Here is a 19053-nt window from a genome sequence, read left to right as displayed (position 1 = left end):
GACATCCCATACCATATGGCATCATGCTCAGCAATGACAGCTGGGGCAAAGAAGGAGGAAGGGGGTGTGGTGTGGTGTCACATTTGGAGTGATTCATTAATAGCTTTTGCTGTGATAGTGAGGTTTTCTTGCTCTGATTCTTTAAGAATTTTAGGTTGGGGATTTTCCAATTTGCTCTGTTTGAGCATATGCTGTTCTGAATGCATCCTTTTTGTATGCAGGCATTTCTATTTCCAGGTTCTTGTTTACGTTACCCATCCTGACTCTGTCTTTACATTTTCAGAGTTTGCCCCCACACAATAGTCCACTGGGAGGAGTGGAGGACATAGTACATCACAGGGGACTGTTACACTCATAACATCTGTGTCCAGTCCTCTGCTGATCACATTATTTAGAAATTAATATGATTCTGTTAAAGTGTGTAAACTTTTCAAAAGAATGTGCTTTATTTAGGCATCCAATTAATATTTTCATAAATAATAAAGCTGTCAGGCACAGATTTTTTTTAAAGGTATTAAGTTTTTAATATTCAACTGGACTGGTGTTTCACCTGTGTCTAGGTACCTAACTCATTGATTTCAGTGTACTTTAAAAGTTTTCTGCAGGGATCATTCAGATTGTTGGACATTTAAACACCTTTCAAAAATTTTGCCTTGAGGAATTTCGTAGGCTTCTAAGGCATTTCTGAAATTTCTACCAATTCTCTATGGTTTAGTGAGAAATCACTGTGCAGTAAATTTATTTAATTCACCTCTGCCAAGGAACCCAATTAAAACACAGTTTTTATGAAGCATTTAAAAAGGAAATCCTACTGATTTTATACAACTTCATCTCAAGTTTAACCAAAAATCCCTCTCAGCTGTTTATAAATGCATCCTCCTGTGATCTATGCCTCTGTGTTATGGATAAAGATTGTAGTATTTGAAGATTACAAAAACAGACCTAACATTCCCTGTTATACTGATCATATTAAGAATACGCTTCCTGATTGAATATAATTAGGAAATCATCAGAGCAATAAGGGATAGCAGGCATAGCAGTAAAACGATGGAAATAAAAGGAAGAAAATTATGCATAGAAGTAAAGCTGCTACAAAGCAGATGAAAGAGCAAGGGATGCAGTTTTGCTCTCTTTTCCCTCTCAGAGTGGTTAATTGTTTCTCGGGTTTGTCAAATAAGTCTCAAATGAAAAAGTACTACTAAAATATGACTGTCTATGCAGGGCAGTGAGGTTAGTGATAGCCAAATGAATATTACAGATTGATAAATCAATATGAGAACAAATTATGAAAGCTCTTCCACAAGCATAATCCATTCTTTAAAGTTTTCTTCAAGTTTATGCATTACTGTTTTGCAGGGTTTTACCTGTGGAGAGGAGAATGACCATGTTTTGCCTGCTCCCTTCTATGACAAATTTGCCCACTCTTTGTCTGATGCTTATGCAGCGCTAATTTATGCAGACAGCCCTTTCCTGGCAGTGGGATAAAGAGAACAGTTTAGAATAAAAGAGGATTCTGAAAGTTAGTTTTTATGATCTGGGAACTAGATTTTTTTCGTCTTCTGATAGCAATTCCTACTTGTGATTTCTTTATTTTTTATTTTTAGAGTGGAGATTTACTTACATTTGGTAAGCAAGTGAAATAAAAACAAATTCTTTCAAATGTTATGAGAAATGGGGCAGTATAGAAGCAGATATTCTTTCTGCAGCCAATGTTCGCTAGATGACTAGTCTTTAGAGAAGTTTTCATTTAGAGTTTTGTTGAGAGAAGCAGGTTCCAGTAACTGTCTTAATTTGGTTGAAACAGCATATTTTGCTAAAACTATGAGTAGTTAAAAATGTTCTGGCCAGCTCTAGCAGGAACACAGAAATTATACCATATTGTTAGGCTGGTTTTCTGTCTGCTGACTTCAGTATGCTTTTATGTTGTTAAGCATCTGCAGAAGCGTGCTGCTGCTTTGAGCTCAACTCATCAAGAAAGCAAAGGAAGAAGCTGGAGCTTCTTATCAGGTCCTTTCTCCTCTTGGCCTGCCAGGTGGCTGGCTCTGCTCTCCTGCTGCTCCCAGGGATTTCTCTCCTTCTCTTTTGCTATACCAGCCTGTGCTGGCTGCTAATTGATCCCCCCCTGCAGCTTTCCTCCCAGCTTCTGCTCCTCTCTCTTCACTGGTCTTGAACACTGATGCTAGAACACCTTTCTGCTGGTCATCTGAAACACCCAGACAGCTATGATCTGGGCATCACTGCTTGCTTTTCCTGCTCCCCTCACCCCAAGACACTGTTTTCTTCCACAGTACGCATTCTGGAGGTGCCCCACAGCTCATTGAAGGCTCTTCCCTTTTCCATTCCTGCTCTTGTTATGAGCTGTGCAAATTCCCTTGATTGCACCCACTGTTTCTTATAGCTGGCAAGAAATTACTCCTTTCCTCCATCCATTCACATCCTGTTCCCAAAAGACACAGCTGGATCTTGAACATGATAATTCCATCCACATGTCCAACAGAGGAAAGTGAGCTTGTAGCCAGAGCTCCTCACTACACTTGAAAATCACAGCACTTAGGGCTTTGAGTGCCCTGAATACAACCACAGTTTGTCCCAGAAACTCACAGAAATCCGCTATTACATGACCCAGTGGGACCAAGGTATCACTTCTAAAAACCGCATAAACAAAATATACCACTTGCCACTGAAATGTCTAATTGTGAACATTCAGAGCATTAAATATTTTGACAGCCGGAGGAGAAAACATGTCCTGGAAATGTCCAGGACTGTTATTTACAAGTAATGCAATGTGCAGAAAATCTAGGTACTTTAATATCTGAAAAAGTGAAACCTTGCATTTCCTGGCAGAATCTAAATAGCATCTTCCATTGGAAAGGAAAAACGGCAGGTGAAAGAAATCCATTATTACCTAGTGACAAATGCTCCGATATCGTCTCTGTTAGACTGATCTGAATAACATTTAAGCCAGACAAGACCTCCCCTGACTTTATGAATCTTTGGATGAGGCTCTTAACCATATAGAAAAGATAGCTTGACATTCTCGTGAAATAAATTATCCTCCCTAGTTTTTATGCTGTTCCAATCTTAACCATCTTCCCTTACACAAGAAAAAAACATGCTCGCTCTGGCCGCTAGCATAAAGAGATTCATCAGAATAAAGTCCTGCTTCCTCCTCCCCATTCCAACACAAAAGGCAAATAAATGGGAGCAGAGGCCAGCTTTTATCACAAGAAAAATGAGTTATGCATTCAAGTTACCTAGAAATAAATTTGCTACAACCAGCTGTCTAAGTAGAGTATAACACAGACCTACAAGAGAGAGGATATTTAAACTTTGAGCATCTGATGCTATGTCTTTAACTTACTTAACTGTGCTGCTTTGCTGAGTGGAAAATCTAGTTACTTGAATATATAAAGAAAATGAAGACTTATATTTCATGACAGAATCTAAATAACATCTTATCTGTCCAAATGAAAATCATGTCCATTACACTAGAATGGTTATGTACATCATCCTTCTAGTTTACGTTGTTAGAGTGCTTCTACATCAAAGATGTCATTTTATCTCCCATCAGACATCTAGGGGTTTCTCATCCAGCCTCTCTCTCTTCCCACTCTGCCCTCATTGCTCATTGTTTTGCTACCAGGTATTACAAAAGCATAGGTATATTTTGCAGGCTGTTTTCACAGGTTGCAGTAAAATATATTTATAACATGAGTAAATTCTTCATTTTAAAACATATAAAAAGTATTTCTTTATTCAGTAAACTGTCTGAACTTGGAGCAGCAAGTGTATTATTAGAAGCACTGTTACACCGTAAAAGCTTTAAATGGCGCCTTAAAGCTTTTTAAACACAGCATGTTGTCTTTGTGGCTCTGTAAATCACTAGCCTGTTAGAGGTCAAAAGATTATCATTTAGAGAAAGGTTTCATTCTTTATGAAGGAAACTGGTAAACCAAAGTTATAAAAATAAGCTGTCTGCCCCAAGACAGTCTATGCGGCAAAATATATCTTTGCAGTCAAATGCAAAGATGCTAATATGAAGACAGTACCTGTTGCTTTCCTGCAATGCCTGTGTATAGTAGCATTTTGTTTATTGTGACAAAGTGAGGTTCGTGGATCATATATACTCCCAATGCTAATAACTCTTCATCCTGAAAGACAAGGCGTTTACAGCAGACTGTCTACTATGCCCAGGTGTATGTAAGAAGGAAGCATGTCAGTAAAAACTCATTCATTTCCTTGGTTTATATGTTTGACTTTGGGATAAGTACCACATTCCAATAATATGATTATAGTATTATTATCTTTTTATTTCTTTCATCATAACATAGGTTTATAGTAAAATTGTCAGTGTGCCTGCCAAAATGTGTGCATACATTGCAAAGGAGTTTGTTGTGAAATAGGATACTTGAGTGTAAGGTATATAGAACGTTCAATAGGCTTCTTTGTAAACCTCTAACAAAATTCAAATAAATTCATCTATGAAGTACTCAAGCAAGGCAGCTTGGATGCTTGACTGTCCAATGGCTTTGCCTGTCAGCAACCTTATAATTAGGTTTTAAGAATATAGAAACATAAGGGGCTGCAATTTGTAATGCAGAATTCTAGATGCTTTTAAAAATCCCTTAAAACCAGAACTGAGGTGGATGTAAATGTCTAATTTCTATGAGCATGTCGAAGGAACTGTTTCCCAGGGAAAACATGAAGGCTTTAATTTATATTTTTAGTCTTTTTTTTTATTTTTATTTTTTTATTTCCCATACACTGGCAGCTTAATGCTGAAAGAAAGTTTCATTATCTGAGTTGATAGCTAACAGTCAAAGTTGTTCTCTTGTCTCTGTATCTTTCAGTGGCTGGGAAACTGATTTAAAACAATACATGGATGCACTGAATTAGAAAAGACAGTTTTAGAGCAGTGACATGTTTTTTTTCCTACAGTGCACACTCCGCTGAGATAAGTCAAATACACGCATGAGAGCTGCATGCACTTTGAAAGGTTCTCCTGCCCACTCTGTTATTTTCTTCCTTCCTTTTTCCATTTGTCCTTTTGCCGTCTCTGACTGCAGCTGGACAACTGCTCTGCTAGCCTGGGGGCCAAGTTGGAGGACCCTAAACCCTGCCACTTCATGCCCGTTGTTACAAAGGGCACAGCAACTGGTGAGCTAAAATCCTTGCTCATGAATCTAACTAAGCCTACCAGTTCAGCAACACAAAGAGCTATCACTGCTTTGGAGGTTGTATTTTATTTTTCAGGAAAAGTTAGATGATTTCTTAGTGATGCTTAAGTGTCTTAAACTGCTTCAAAGATTTTTTCCTTAACAAAATGTACATGTTTAAATAAATCTAATACTGTTTTTCTAGGCTGAGATAAGGTTATTTACAAAGGGGAATTTATATTCCTTTTTCATTATTTTATTTAATGAAATAAATTACAGTGATGCTATTTCATAGCAGTAAGCTGTGTATTCATGTCCTAAATATACAGACTGAGGACAATGTTTGCTTTCTACCTAGCTATACCTGGACAGCATAAGGATGTCCTCCACAGCCTCAGGCACTTTGACACTTTTCTACCACTAAAACCTGCTTTTTTCTTTTTCTTTTCCCTAGCTCTTCCACTGTTTCCAGAATGCAAAAGGAAATTTCGTACTTTTAAAATCTTTCAAGTCCCATGAGCAAGACATACCTTCTTGCCTAAAATTATTTTACTTCTGATAAACAGTGAAGAACCAAGAACCTTGGAAAATTTCCTGTAAGACATCACAGTTTGAATCTATCTACAAGAAGATGAATCCAAGCTGAATATAAAATGTCTGCTTTCTCCAGCAGGCCCTGAGAGATACAGTTCAATATACAAAAAGTGAAAATTGCTGTGTGTATAGTGTGTGTGTATATATATATATGTATATATATATATATACATATATATATATGTATATATATATACACACACAGGCATACATATATGCCATATACAGAAATTTCTGACATAGTCAAAATTGTTACATTCAGGATAGCTTTTGTCACAAATATCCACCTGACTGCATGAATGAACTTAGCCATTCCACATACAATAATAGCCCTTGGATCTGATCTTCCAAGGAGGCCACCTTCATTTGTAACTGTTGGGAAACTGTATGCCATTTCTGAGAAGTGTTCTAAGGAAATAGTAAATAAGATTTATGAGAAAAATTTATGCATAAATGTTTGAAAAGAAAGATGACAGAAACCTGTGTTTTTCAATGACTAAATATTGGAGTTTCTTAAAAAAAAATGAAAAAGCTTATAAAACAATATAACTTCATAATGGAAGAAATGGCTTTCATTGGTCTTATAATTTAGAAAGGTACTATTATTTAGTAATTTTAGTATAGTACTGATTACATGTATATATGCATATGTTGTGTTCTTATATATGAAAAAGGTAATAACAATGGATTATGTTTTTGTTAGCAAATCTTCAAAATTGCAGAACTAACAATTAACTTATGTTCAGAAGAGTATGTAGGTTTCAGAAATAGCAGGTACGTGAACATTTACATTCAGCCAATGTGGTAAGATTTTTCATAGTTAAAATCAAAACTTTCAGGTCACTCAAGATTGCATTGTTTATATAATTAAGCAACTAATATATATTATTATTATTACTACTATTGGCATTTGTTTTGATTTTCCACAATAACGAGAATAATTCAATATAGATTTTCATCTGTCAAGGTTTCACCGAGGAGCTGGTCTGTAACACAATTTAACACAAAGAGTTAAGATCATACTTGCTAACAGAGTTATTGGAGAGGTTCCATCTTGATATAACAACTTCAAATGCAAACAGTTTTCCAGCATTTCAGCAGCATATTTTGAGTCCTACTTTTTGCTCAAATCTTTTTTTTTTTTAATTTTATTTTCTCATAAATTTGCCTTTTTTTTTTCCTTCCCTAGGAAGTTAAACAAAGGTCTTAAAATTTACAAGAAGTTCTCCATTTGCTGTGTGCATTTCTCTAAGGAAATTATTGCTTTTTCATCTGCCATTCATCTCATCCACATAGGAACAAAGTGGATTTTCAGGTCAGATACTTCTCTTAGAAATCAATAAGATGTTGAAAAGTTGAGTTTGAAAGTATGTAAATGTATGTGACTTCTGTGTAAATGAGCTACTTAAATCTGCAATACTGGGAGATGTTTGGCCCCCTTGCCACCACCAGAACCCGAGTGGGTTCTTGGTTGGACCATACTAGTGATGGAGATGCAGTCTTACTACTTGTTTTTGTCAAGGAGGTGTGTAGGATGTTTTTTTTTGTTGTTTTTTTTTTCCAAGCAACATGTTCCTCAAGGTTAAATACACCAGTGTATGTGGAGAAATTGGGTCATACTCTATTAGATTTTACAAAAACATAACTAGCAAAAAGATGATGTTTTAACAGGCTATGGAAATACAACTGTGAGGCTGTGAGTACCTGGGCAGCATGAACAAGATTCAGCTGTATTGTGGGAATTAGTTTTGAATCATGATAATGCAGTTTTATTATTATTTTTTTATTGATCTGGAACATAAATAAATGATTTTTCAAACGGAAAGCTTTTAAAAATGAAAGAAACCTCCTGTTTAAACTTTACATGGAACCAATTATTATAATTGAGCTATTGAACTGATATTTAAATAATGGGAGTTTTCACAAATGAATCACTCCAAAGACATACCCCAGGCTGGCCAAGAAGGCATTGGGTCAATTTTTGGCTTTTTATCTCACTATTCAATATAAGCTTTATAACAAAACACCTGTCCATTGCCAGGTTTAAATTTTACATGGACTGAGAAAATGGGAACTGACTACTACCACTAAAGCATAATTGTCCTTTATTTCTCCTGATCATTTGTACTTGACTGGCTGTAGCTAGCTTATGAGGTGTTTGGCTATGAGGATATTTCTACACTGTGACGTTTGTTCCATCCTGATTGAAACTTAATCTAATTAAAGCTTATTCCCTGATTTTCTGCTCCTCATAAATGCAGTGATTCCGGAGTAGTTTAATAACATATATTTTAAAAAGTGCTAATTATCAAGTTTGATTCTCCTTTTTGTGCTAATGTGTTGGTTCTGACCTTTTGTGATCAGAACAGGACTCCATACCAAAATGTTTAAACAGCTATATTTCCATGAATATATTAATTTCATTACTTTACTCATCCTTCCTCCAATGAGGACCTGAGACCTGTCTCCCACCTAAAATGCAAACCTTGTTATTACATATGTATACATTACATATATGTATATACTCATATATGGATATGCACACGTACCTATATACATATGCTTCCCTATATAAATGTAAGACAAATCTTGATATTCTACAAAAAGATCTCATATCTTCGGCAGGTCTTTGTACAGGAAATTTGCCACAATTCATTAATGCTAATAGATTCCACATCCAACTGGTGCTGATTCTTCAGTCTTTTGAAGAAGAATTTCATGCTGTTAACAAAGTACATTTAGACTAGGTAAACTTCCCGAGTTTTCTTTCCTTTCCTTGCAGTAATAAGCAACAAAACAAAAAGTTTTAAGACATTTTCTTGACTTCTGGGCTCTTCCCAAATGTTTTGCTCTTTGAATCTTCCTCTTTCCTGCTTCAAACTTTCCTAACTTGTTTGGGAGTTAATGAGCCCCACATGTCCTGGCTCCCAGCCCAAGCTAGTCTGCATCAGCAGAACAACCTTTCTGCTCTGTGCAGGGTCATGAAAAATGACATTCTTCCTCAGTACCTTTGTCAAGTCATTTTTGTTGTTGTTTGCTTGTTTATACTCTGAGGACTATATTTGCCTATCAACTGGCCCTGAAAAAGGTACGCTGAATTTAGAACACAGCAAATCCCTCATGTAGTTATAAAGACAGCAGACAAAATAGCATTGTAGTGCTCCGTTCTCTCTTGGCTTCCTATGAAATATGTTACCAAGAACAAAATTTTAGACTAGATAAAACCCTCTACAGTAATTACCCATTTTACCAAAGGATCTACTCTCTCTGCACTAACACAATTGCAAGGGAGAAAATCATAAGTGTGGCACCCACTTTGAATGGAACTGGTTTGATGGAAGCTGGTCCATGACCAGACAAGTTTACAGCAAGAACGTAAAGAAACAGACAAGGATTTATTTATTTTAAAAAGGTATATGTGTACATATACACATATCTAAACAACTTTTAAGCCATCTCGGAAAGCATCACAATGAGCAGTTGAGAAGCAGCAAAAGCAACTCATCTGATAAAACAAATGAGGGTAAGGTATCTAGATGAAATACAGTGAAAACCATGGTAAAAGGAAAAAAAAAATCCCTGAAATCTCAAAGATAGGACTGATATATGGAGTTTTCATATGGATTTTCCATATCAAGGTGGTTATCTATATCTAACTGTGTATGTATTCTCTGTCACTGCCACAGAAATTGCTCTTAGCATTTGTATGCCATAACAACCCTATAAGCCACGTAAAGAATGGTGATTCACAGAAGTAAATTACCTAAACAGATTGGCTAAGGGAATGGTCAGTGGCTTTAATTACTAATAGTTTATACTTAAAAGTGTGTGGGTGGGAATAGAAGTTTGATTAATTGTGAGAGAAGTATTTCTTCTTAGGGACTGTTTAACCAACACAAACCAGAAGCGAAGCAAACGAATGTAATCCTATTTCTTTCTAGATTTTATCAGTTACAGAAATGGGTATCTTAAAGGTAATTCACTTTGATTGTTGGATGATAACTGAGTGTATCAGACACCTCAGTATTAACTTGGTAAAGCAGAAAAACAAAACAAAACAAAAAAACCAACTGCTGAAAGAATTGACTACCATCAGTTTTGGGAGTAAAGTCTGATTTTTATCGGTTGTAAAATATGTGCACTATATTTGCCTTATGTAGTATACAGCATTCAGAAGCAAGGCCTTGTCAAAGAAAATATTTGGAATTGGAGATAATTTTAAGGCTGCAGGTTTGGATTTGTTTGACAGTCGCTACAACTGCACCATTGCAAAAAACAAGTTATTCACAACATACAGTGAGAAAGAGATGGAAGCAGGCAGGTTTGGGTGTATATCTTACCTGAATATATGTATCTTACATTTATTAAAATCACTAATTTAATTCAAATCTATATTTTTTTTTTCTCATAATATAATAGAAAAGGATAGGCACATAGCTGGAATCTACATTTGGTTTCTTCAGCTTTTTTAACCTCTTTTGCAGTTGATTTTTTTTTCCCTTTAACACTCAGGATAGACATTCATTGGAAGTCAGGAGGACTTTTTTTTTCTGACACGCTGGAAAAATGACATTGATTAAATCCTAATTGTTCTAGACAATGAGCCCAAAGACTGCATAATGCTAAAGTAATGGAAGTTATTTTTCTTCACGAAGCAGAAAGACGATGAATAAGCCTGCTCTGTGATGAGCATCATAAAATCCCCTCACAATTGGTAGTTCATATACTAATAACTGTGAATCTTTAAAATGATAAAAAGAAGCCTGGTAGATACATCAAGAAAAATGTTTCACTTTTCTTTCTCAAAGTTTGTACAGAGATATTTGGTCTTACAGTTACGGCTGTATTTTTCATAGTAATTTAGATGTCCAGGCTGCTTGGTAGAGCATACTGGCAACTGATTTCTCTTGTTGGTATATTAGGTCTTTCAATATTTTAATATTTAGACTTTCAGTGATTTAGAAGCACAGAAAGGGCTTTAAATACTCTTGTTTTTCTACCCAGGGTTTATACAAAAACTTTTTAGTATTCTAAGAAGTTCCTGTTCACATGACTGCACGTGAGAGCCTCGTATGAAATTCTCCTACTATAATAGAAGCTGATAGCACTTGCATGACTACCCTCTTATACTTTCAGTTGTGTGTATAATCTGTTCAAACTGATTTAAAAAGAACTACAAAATTACTAACATATTAACCTCTGTTGTGCTCTCTTTACACGTGGTCCCTTTTTGCTGATCTTCTGGTTTTTATTAAATGTAGTCAAAGAGACCAAGAAGCAGGAAGGGCATGGTAACATTTCTCCTTTCCTTACCTTGTTCATTGTTTCCACTTTTCTTGTATGTCTTCCTAAACCTCTGCTCCCAACAAGGCCCATAAGGGTCATCATTTGTTATTACCCAGATATTTCTCTTTCCACTTTACCACCTGTATGCTGATGTTCAGGTCTGGTAGGACCCTTCCTTTTCCCAGGATTCCTTCTTCACTTCTGAGGTCCTGGTTTTGGTCAGATTTCCAAGCCATGGTGGATTCTTTTGATCCTTTTCAATGTCATGTTATTCTGGCTTGAAAACATGCCAACTACAATTATTATTATATTTTGTTTACTTAAGACTTTGATTTTGTTGCTTTGATTTTGCAGTCAGAAATTGGTGTCTGCTACTGTTCTGTTTACAAGTTTCCTTCATTCCCATTCTTATCATTTTTATGCTATACAATATAGAGATTTTACAGTGTACCTTTGAATAATAATGGTGCTGTCCTGAAAATGTCAATGCGCATCCCTTTTTCTTTCTCTCCCCTGTCCCTCTATGTTTTTTCTCTTCCTCTTCCCCTTCCCTTCAAATGTATATGCGAAGCTAATTTATATATCCACTTTCAGTTAGGGAAAGTTGGTTTTCAGCACAGCATGCAAAACTGGTATGTACCTGCTTATGTTATTTGCATGCCCAGTGATCACAGTTGCTTACAAATTTGCTGCTATCATCAGTAAGATTCATTGCTTGTAGGGAGATGGTGCTTACTGGCTGGGCAGTCCAAAATACTGTGAAAGCAATTTTGCATAATAACACAGAGCCAGGATTAGAAAATATATATGCTACTTAGCAAGGTAAGCACACCAGGTGGGAGCCTGAGAACTAAAAACTACCATAAATTAGTATTTTTTCAGTTTTCAACAAAAAGTAACGTTGACAGAATTTTTCTTAGGAGGCATGGGACAAAGATACATAATAGCTCTTGTCTATTAACAGAGTCATGAAGATTCTATACGATTCGTATAGAAAATGTATAGGATTCATATGAAAATGTATAGGATTCATATGAAAATATATATAGGTCTTCAGTTCAAGGCTGACTTCCAGTTTATTTTTTTTTTCTCCTGGGATAGTTATGATTCTTATTTTAAATACATATTGCACCCATTTGTTTTAAAATATTCTAGACTTTCATGGTTTTACAATGTTAGGAAAAAATACGTATATTAAAATCCATAAGTGATAGAATTATTGTACTTTGCACATAGATTTTGCAGTAGGTTGATTGCACTGTAAAATGCCAATGCTAACGATGAGATGTCAGAAAAATGTTCTTTCTCCCTCTTTTCTTTCTCTCTCTTCCCCATTTGTGTATACATATAATGGTAAACCTAATGATCTCCAGGGTGCTCAGCTCCAATAAATTCATTTCACGATTCATGCATTATGGAAGACCTATGGAAAACAGTTTAACTACTTCTTTGTAGCAATTTAGGGGCACAATAAATTACACCTAGTAACTTGAGAAGTAACAAAGATCAAAACTAGTAATTTTCAAAGGTAAAGGGCTATGAAGTATCCTTCTCATTTCATAAATATGTGAATTGTAAGATTCATGAGAGCTCTGTTGAGAACAGAAGTCAGTCATTTTGGCCTCATTTCCACATGGATGATAGCACTTTATATATATATTTATTTATTTATTTATTTATTTCTGAAAAAGATATATTCCTTCAGCTGGGTTGTTGATGCTACAGTGCAAACTCTTATTTTGCATTTCAAGGAAATAAATCAATATATAAAAAAGAGAGTTCCCTTCAGTTACACTCATTTATAGCAAACGAGACATGAATGTGGCCCACATCACGAGCCATACACTGAGGAAGAGTTTATCTCATTAATTTCATCCTGTTAAAAGGAGAGACTTTTAGTCCCCATGCACTCACTGGTGGCAATAGAATTTGGCCCAGTGGCAGATATTCTGGGAGGTGGACTTTACAGATGCAATCAAGTCAGTTAATGTGTCCAATCCAGGTGTTGGTTAAACCCACAAACACCGTACTTCCTACATCCCTTTCTGTCCACGACAGCCAAAGAAAGTGCAGCACAGCGCAAACAAATCAAACCATCCTGACCTGTCAGATCCTAACGTACTGAAATGAAGCTTGAAGAGCAGCTATGAGAATAAAGTCTGCTTGAAGTACTAGTTATGGATCATAACCAAGTTGAATTACTGTCAAATTAGCTGCTTGTCATAGTTGAGGGATGTTTAACCTGGGTGGAAATCAGAAATTGAATATGAACAGAACTTAGTTAAAAAGATATATAAGCTATAACTTCAAGAACTAAACTCTTAAAATATTATAGGCTTCAGATATGAGACCTCTGCATGATCTAGGAGGCTCCTTTAAACTTGGTCTGGATTCATTGGTATACGCTTTGGCTGAAATTAAACCACTAACTCTTCTGTGCACACAGTTACCCAACTCAACAGGCCTCTTCCTTGTGCTCAGATCAACAAAGACGATGGAATTTATTGTCATTAGCTGTAAACAAAAGCTAATGTTAAAGTCAGCTAAGGAAAAGGTTCTTTGGCATCCCTAAATCCATGTGATGTGATTCCTAGTGAAAATTAATATAAGCATTTAAGAAAAAGTTTTCCACAGTTGAAAAAGCAGGTACCCTGTTTCAGTGCCATACTACAGCAGGCCTAGGGAAACGTATGCTATTAACTTTCATAGCACGTATGACAGGTTACATATTGCTGAACAGGTTTAAAAATAGTGCACATTTTCTCTAAGGTGACTATAAAACAAAGCTAACAACAAAAAACATCAACCTTGTCAAAACATTGATGTTTTTCTTGGTATGTACTTTGTACATTTATTACTTGGTTTTATGGGATTTAGAATTCAAGTGAAAAATTGTGAGGAATTTTTATTGTTAGGTCTTGAACCATTTCTTACCAAGGCACTCGAAGAAAGGTTTGAACTAAGTTATAGAAATTACATATAAAATTAGTGTTTAAACAATGCAGGATGGCTAGGAGAACAATTCATAGCAATAATAATACTAAGCACTGTTTTGGAGGTTTACTTGTGTAACATTTAATCTCAATATACTCTCTATATAGCAATACTCTGTACTATAGCAATATACCAAATCTCCTTACTCTGTCCTTTATTTTTGTCCTTTATTTTTTATCAAGTTTTATTTATCAGTGGAATTTCTTTAATGGAAATTATCCATATGTCATACTGTATGTGCTTGATTTACTCTTCATTTAACAGCTTCATTTTGTGATAGAAGTCTGTGTAAGGGCAAAGCAAAAGGCCATCTTAATAGCACAGATGCCCTAAAAAAAGGCACCAGTGAACAACAATTGTAAATAATTTGAACTTCTTGTTTCTCTAAAAGTTGTACATATACATAAACGCATTATATGTATGTGTGTGTGTAACACAACTTATTTAATTAAAAAGCCTACACAGTTGCATTTGGAAAATGAGTGTATGAATTTACAGGACCATGCTTTAAGTTCCAGTCCAGTGTTAGTATTTTCTATTTTAGTAAATTTCTGAAAAAGAAATGCCAGCTGACTCATTGCATCATACCAAAGTGTTCCAAGATCTGACATAGATGTTTTGGATCACAGAATTAGGAAAAAAAGAAAAAGAAAAAAAAGTGGGTGTACAATGTTTATGTAGCCTGGTGAGAGAATACATTCCATTAAGTTAAGGGTATTTTGGAGTAGTCTTACATATTTAATTTGACATCTAATTGAAGCAAAAATCTTTCTGATGGATTAAAACTTTATTTAAACATCTCTAGAAAACCAAAACACATTTTTTTGTATTTCCTACGTATATTATATCTTTTTGATCACCAGGAAAATGCTCAATGTTATAATACAAAAGGAACAGAACTCTTTCATTTGAACTAATGGAGTTCTAATGAATTTTATGAATACTAATATGTACACAATACATTTCATGCAGTTGAGGCATAATGCACTATTTCTAAAATGGTTCTGCACAAATTAACTTTGAAGGGTGTCTGTGCCAGCCTTTCACCCATTAATTGCCTGATGCAAACCCCCACAGCAGCTGATTTAAGCTAACCCCGCCTGATTCTTGCCAGTGGAAATTTGCCAAAATGATTACATCAACTTTCAATAAACTACATGTGCGTGACAACAGTAAGCAAACAATTACTTAAAACCCTATAATATAATTTGTAATTTAACATAACAGACTGTTCTTTCAGTGTTCACATTTTCATGACAAAGCCTCAAGAACTGGGGCAGTTCTGCAAACAAGCATGTACTCTGGATATCAGCAAGAGAGGTAGACCTTGTCTCTCATCTTCTCCATGCTCCTGGCCTGCAAAACTACAGCAGTGCCTGGAACCTGAGGTTAAAATAGTGACAGTTGTCATTTTGGGATGTACAGTAAAATTTCTTTCTTTTTAGCTCTGGGGGGTGGCAATGCCCAGCTTATGTTTTCCCTAACAAGACAGTGAGAGGGTTGAGGAAAATAAACTTGTACTAATGATTTATGGAAACAAAAACACTTCCTTGAGCTTTAAAAACATCTGAAAGTAAATGTCATGCCCTCACCTCATCCCCAGCTATATGCGGTATTTTCCCTCCTCTGGTGTTACAAAGATCTAATAAAGACAGAGTCTGAGGAAAGACATGCTGTGGTAAATTTATTTCTGCTTAAATCCAATATTTTTCAGTAAAGTCACAAATTGCTATCTATGCAACATTCAAAAACTGTAAGATTACTGCACACTCAGGCCTTGAAGCCCTTCTCTTTTCTTTGTTCAAAGACAGAGGTCCTTGAGTTTTATTCAGGAGATGGATCAGTTTATATTCCTTGCCTGTTTCTCCCTCCCCTCCTCTCTGCTTTTAGCTGAGTGATTTATTCGAAAACTGTGTCACTTCTCTAATTTTCCATTTATGGGCAAGGGGTTTTTTGAAGCAATAAAAGGACATAAGGCCAGCAAGGAGGAATTATGCGGCATCTATTGTAAGGAAATGAAAAATAGATGCAGTTTTATATGAGCAGGGACACTTAAAGGAATGCAGTCTTTATCTGTAGATATGTGTTAACATTTTGTTTAGGCTCTGGCTGCCAGAGGAAGATGTCAATTAACTCCTACTTTCCCTGATATCTTGAAGAGCAAAAGTCTCATTTTTACTCTTGTTTCCAAATGAACTTAAAGGTGGGAAATGGACTTTTTCTGTATGTAATAATAAAAAAAAAAAAAATCGCAAATTTGAAAGCGGCTGAGAGTATGGAAGAACAATAGTAATATTGTGTAGTATCTTCTGAATCACTGAAAAAGCTTATAAGACACAGAAAGCATACAAAAATAGAAAAGCAAAGAATGTTATTTTTGGAATAAAGTGACTTATGCAGCAGGGAAACCAAAACGCCTTTGCTATGAACACTGAAAGTTTATCAGCAGTGCTGTATGTAAGACAGTTGATTTTAGGCTGTTAGTAACTATTATGTCAATTTGCTCTTCCTTCCTTGAGTGTTTCTCTATGTGATCTGTTTTCACAGACCCTTGGCCCAGACTTGGAGGCAGAGGAGCCCGTACGTTCAGATGAATGGTAATGAGCATTGTCAGAGGGGCAGGAAAATTGAGTCCCCGGCTCTGGCTGCTGGGCTGAGAGCTGCAGGAGCTAATTGTGTCAATGGTAATGAGACCGAGCAGGCAGCAGATGCTCACGTGCCTTTACAATCCAAATCCCACCAACAAATTCCTCCCACAGAAACTTTGAGGGACGTCTTGGTACCCTGGAGATGGTGATAGACCCGGTCCCAGCCACATGCCACCTGCTAGAGCTATTGTTTAAAAAAGAAGGAGAAAAAAAAAAGCCTATTATGATAACAAAGTTGTTTGCTGTCTCTTGCAATGACTTTATGGCACCAGTTTTACCATACTGCAGCTATTGAAAAAAAAAAAAGGAGGAACATCTGATTCTTTAAAGAGAAACATTTGTATTGAGCACTGTTAACAACTTACTTGGGAAGCCGGATGTTCAGTATATGTTTCATATTCTGCTGATAAACCATGCCTGCCTTTTTCCCATTACAGCTCCCACTGTGCCTGCTTCCTACAGCAGGTTTACATTTCCACATGTTTTCCCATGACATTGAAGCAGGGAGCATTTTTTTCCTTTTTTTTTCCCAGAAAAATCAGGAATGAAAAATGCAGATACCCATGTGTAGTGCTGTATAAATATTTATTGTGAAATAAAATAAACAACATATTTGGTCCTGATTCACAAAGCAGGCTGGGTGGTGAACTGTGCCTGACGTTTTATAGGGAGGAAGGCCGTTAGCACCCAGGTTCCCTTATTGGCCATTATTTGTAATGCAAGCTTTCTAAATGTTGCAGCAGGGAAAAGTTCAGATTCTTCCAGGAAGCATTTGCCCAAGAACATCTATTTCTGGAGAGGTCTGACCAAGTGTCCTTTATAGCCCTCAGAATTCGTGCCCAGCTTTGCACTGCTGTGAGGCTCACATTATTCAACAGAATTTAAACTGCCCCCCAAACTGTTGAAAATCCTTCCGTGGATCGGGTTGGTTCTGATCAGCAGCAGGGTCAGAGGAAGATAGAAATGCTTTACAAACTCTGGAGTTGCCTCTGGCCCCACCACGGCTGCATGAAGCTGAGCCCAGGCTCTGCTGAAGGTAACAGACCCTTCCCCTGCAAGAGAGCATCCGGTGTCCTCAGATGCAGCGTGTTGGTCGTGAGCAGCTGCTGGCAGTAGGTGCAGATGAGTGGAGTTGGACTGTTTGGCTTAGGCTGTCAGGGGAAGATTGAAGACATGCTTTGTCTGGTCTGAAGACACTTGAAACAGCAATCACGCTCCTTTTTTAAACTCCCAGGGGTAGTGGAGAAAGTTATAGTTCCTTAAAAAGCTTGGGTCGAGCTTTTAATTTGACAGACTATGCATTGTAGGCCTGGCTAAATTCACATCTGCACCAAACCTCAATCCCTTCCTTTACAGAAACCCCACTCCCATGAAGAAAAGAAGTATCACAAATGCAGCTGCACTTTCTACCCTGTGTAAAGTAAGAATGGCGTTGAAAATATCATCACAAGCTAGTCAGTGTGCTGCAGGGTACTAGAGCAAGATGTTAGTCACAACAGAACAGAAATAGTGTGAGATGGATAGCCTTTAAAATTTATTTATTTTCAAACTCCAGTGCATACAATATATTAATTTGTTAACATCTGGGATAAAACCAGATGTGGGAAATTCAATGCAAGTACACCGGTGCATAAGGCTGAAAACCAGTAAGTGTACTTCAAGTAAACATCACAGATGTTGGCAGTGCTTTCCTTATGGGGAAAAAGAGGTCTGGGGTCTCCAGCTACACCAGTGACTATTCCAGCCCCACGGTAGGTGCGTCCATAGGAAACAGGAGGTGACTGGGCGTCTTCATTCCTCTCCTCACACTGTGTATGGACTTGAAGGTTATAGCCACTGTCTTCAGAAGCATCTGGCTCTTATTACTATCTGTATTTGCAATGGGATAGATAGATGGAAAGAAAGAAGAAAGAAGGAAAGAGAAAGAAAGAAGCATTAGGATCTGGGCAGTTGTACACGACTTTACCCAAAGCTGAGTTTATCTGGCTTGTGAAAAAGTGGAACAGGGCTGCATATTGTTACCTTCATTTCCTTAGGTGTGAGGGGAAAGAAGCATGACATAGTTTTTAGTAATATCCCAGGCATAAATAATGCTGAAAATCTCATTTTACTGCAATGCATTTATTACTCTTAAAGACAATTTGGGGTAAAAGGCTATCAGAGATATTCTACTTCATGCTTTACAAGGAAATAACTAAACAAAAGGATAAACATAACGACAAATGCATTTTGAGTAATGAGACAATGGAATTTTCATTATATACTGTGCCACATTAATGACCGCTCAAAATAATTCTAAAGTGTCTGGTGACATGTTACAGACATTTGTTTGTAATAGAGATTCAGTAAACTGTAAGTCTCAAACATTTTTTTCT

Source organism: Anser cygnoides, chromosome 4 (assembly GCF_040182565.1).
Source record: "Anser cygnoides isolate HZ-2024a breed goose chromosome 4, Taihu_goose_T2T_genome, whole genome shotgun sequence".
NCBI classification, from domain to species: Eukaryota; Metazoa; Chordata; class Aves; order Anseriformes; family Anatidae; genus Anser; species Anser cygnoides.
The sequence above is the reverse complement of the archived record's forward strand: the minus strand, read 5'-3'. Positions refer to the sequence as shown.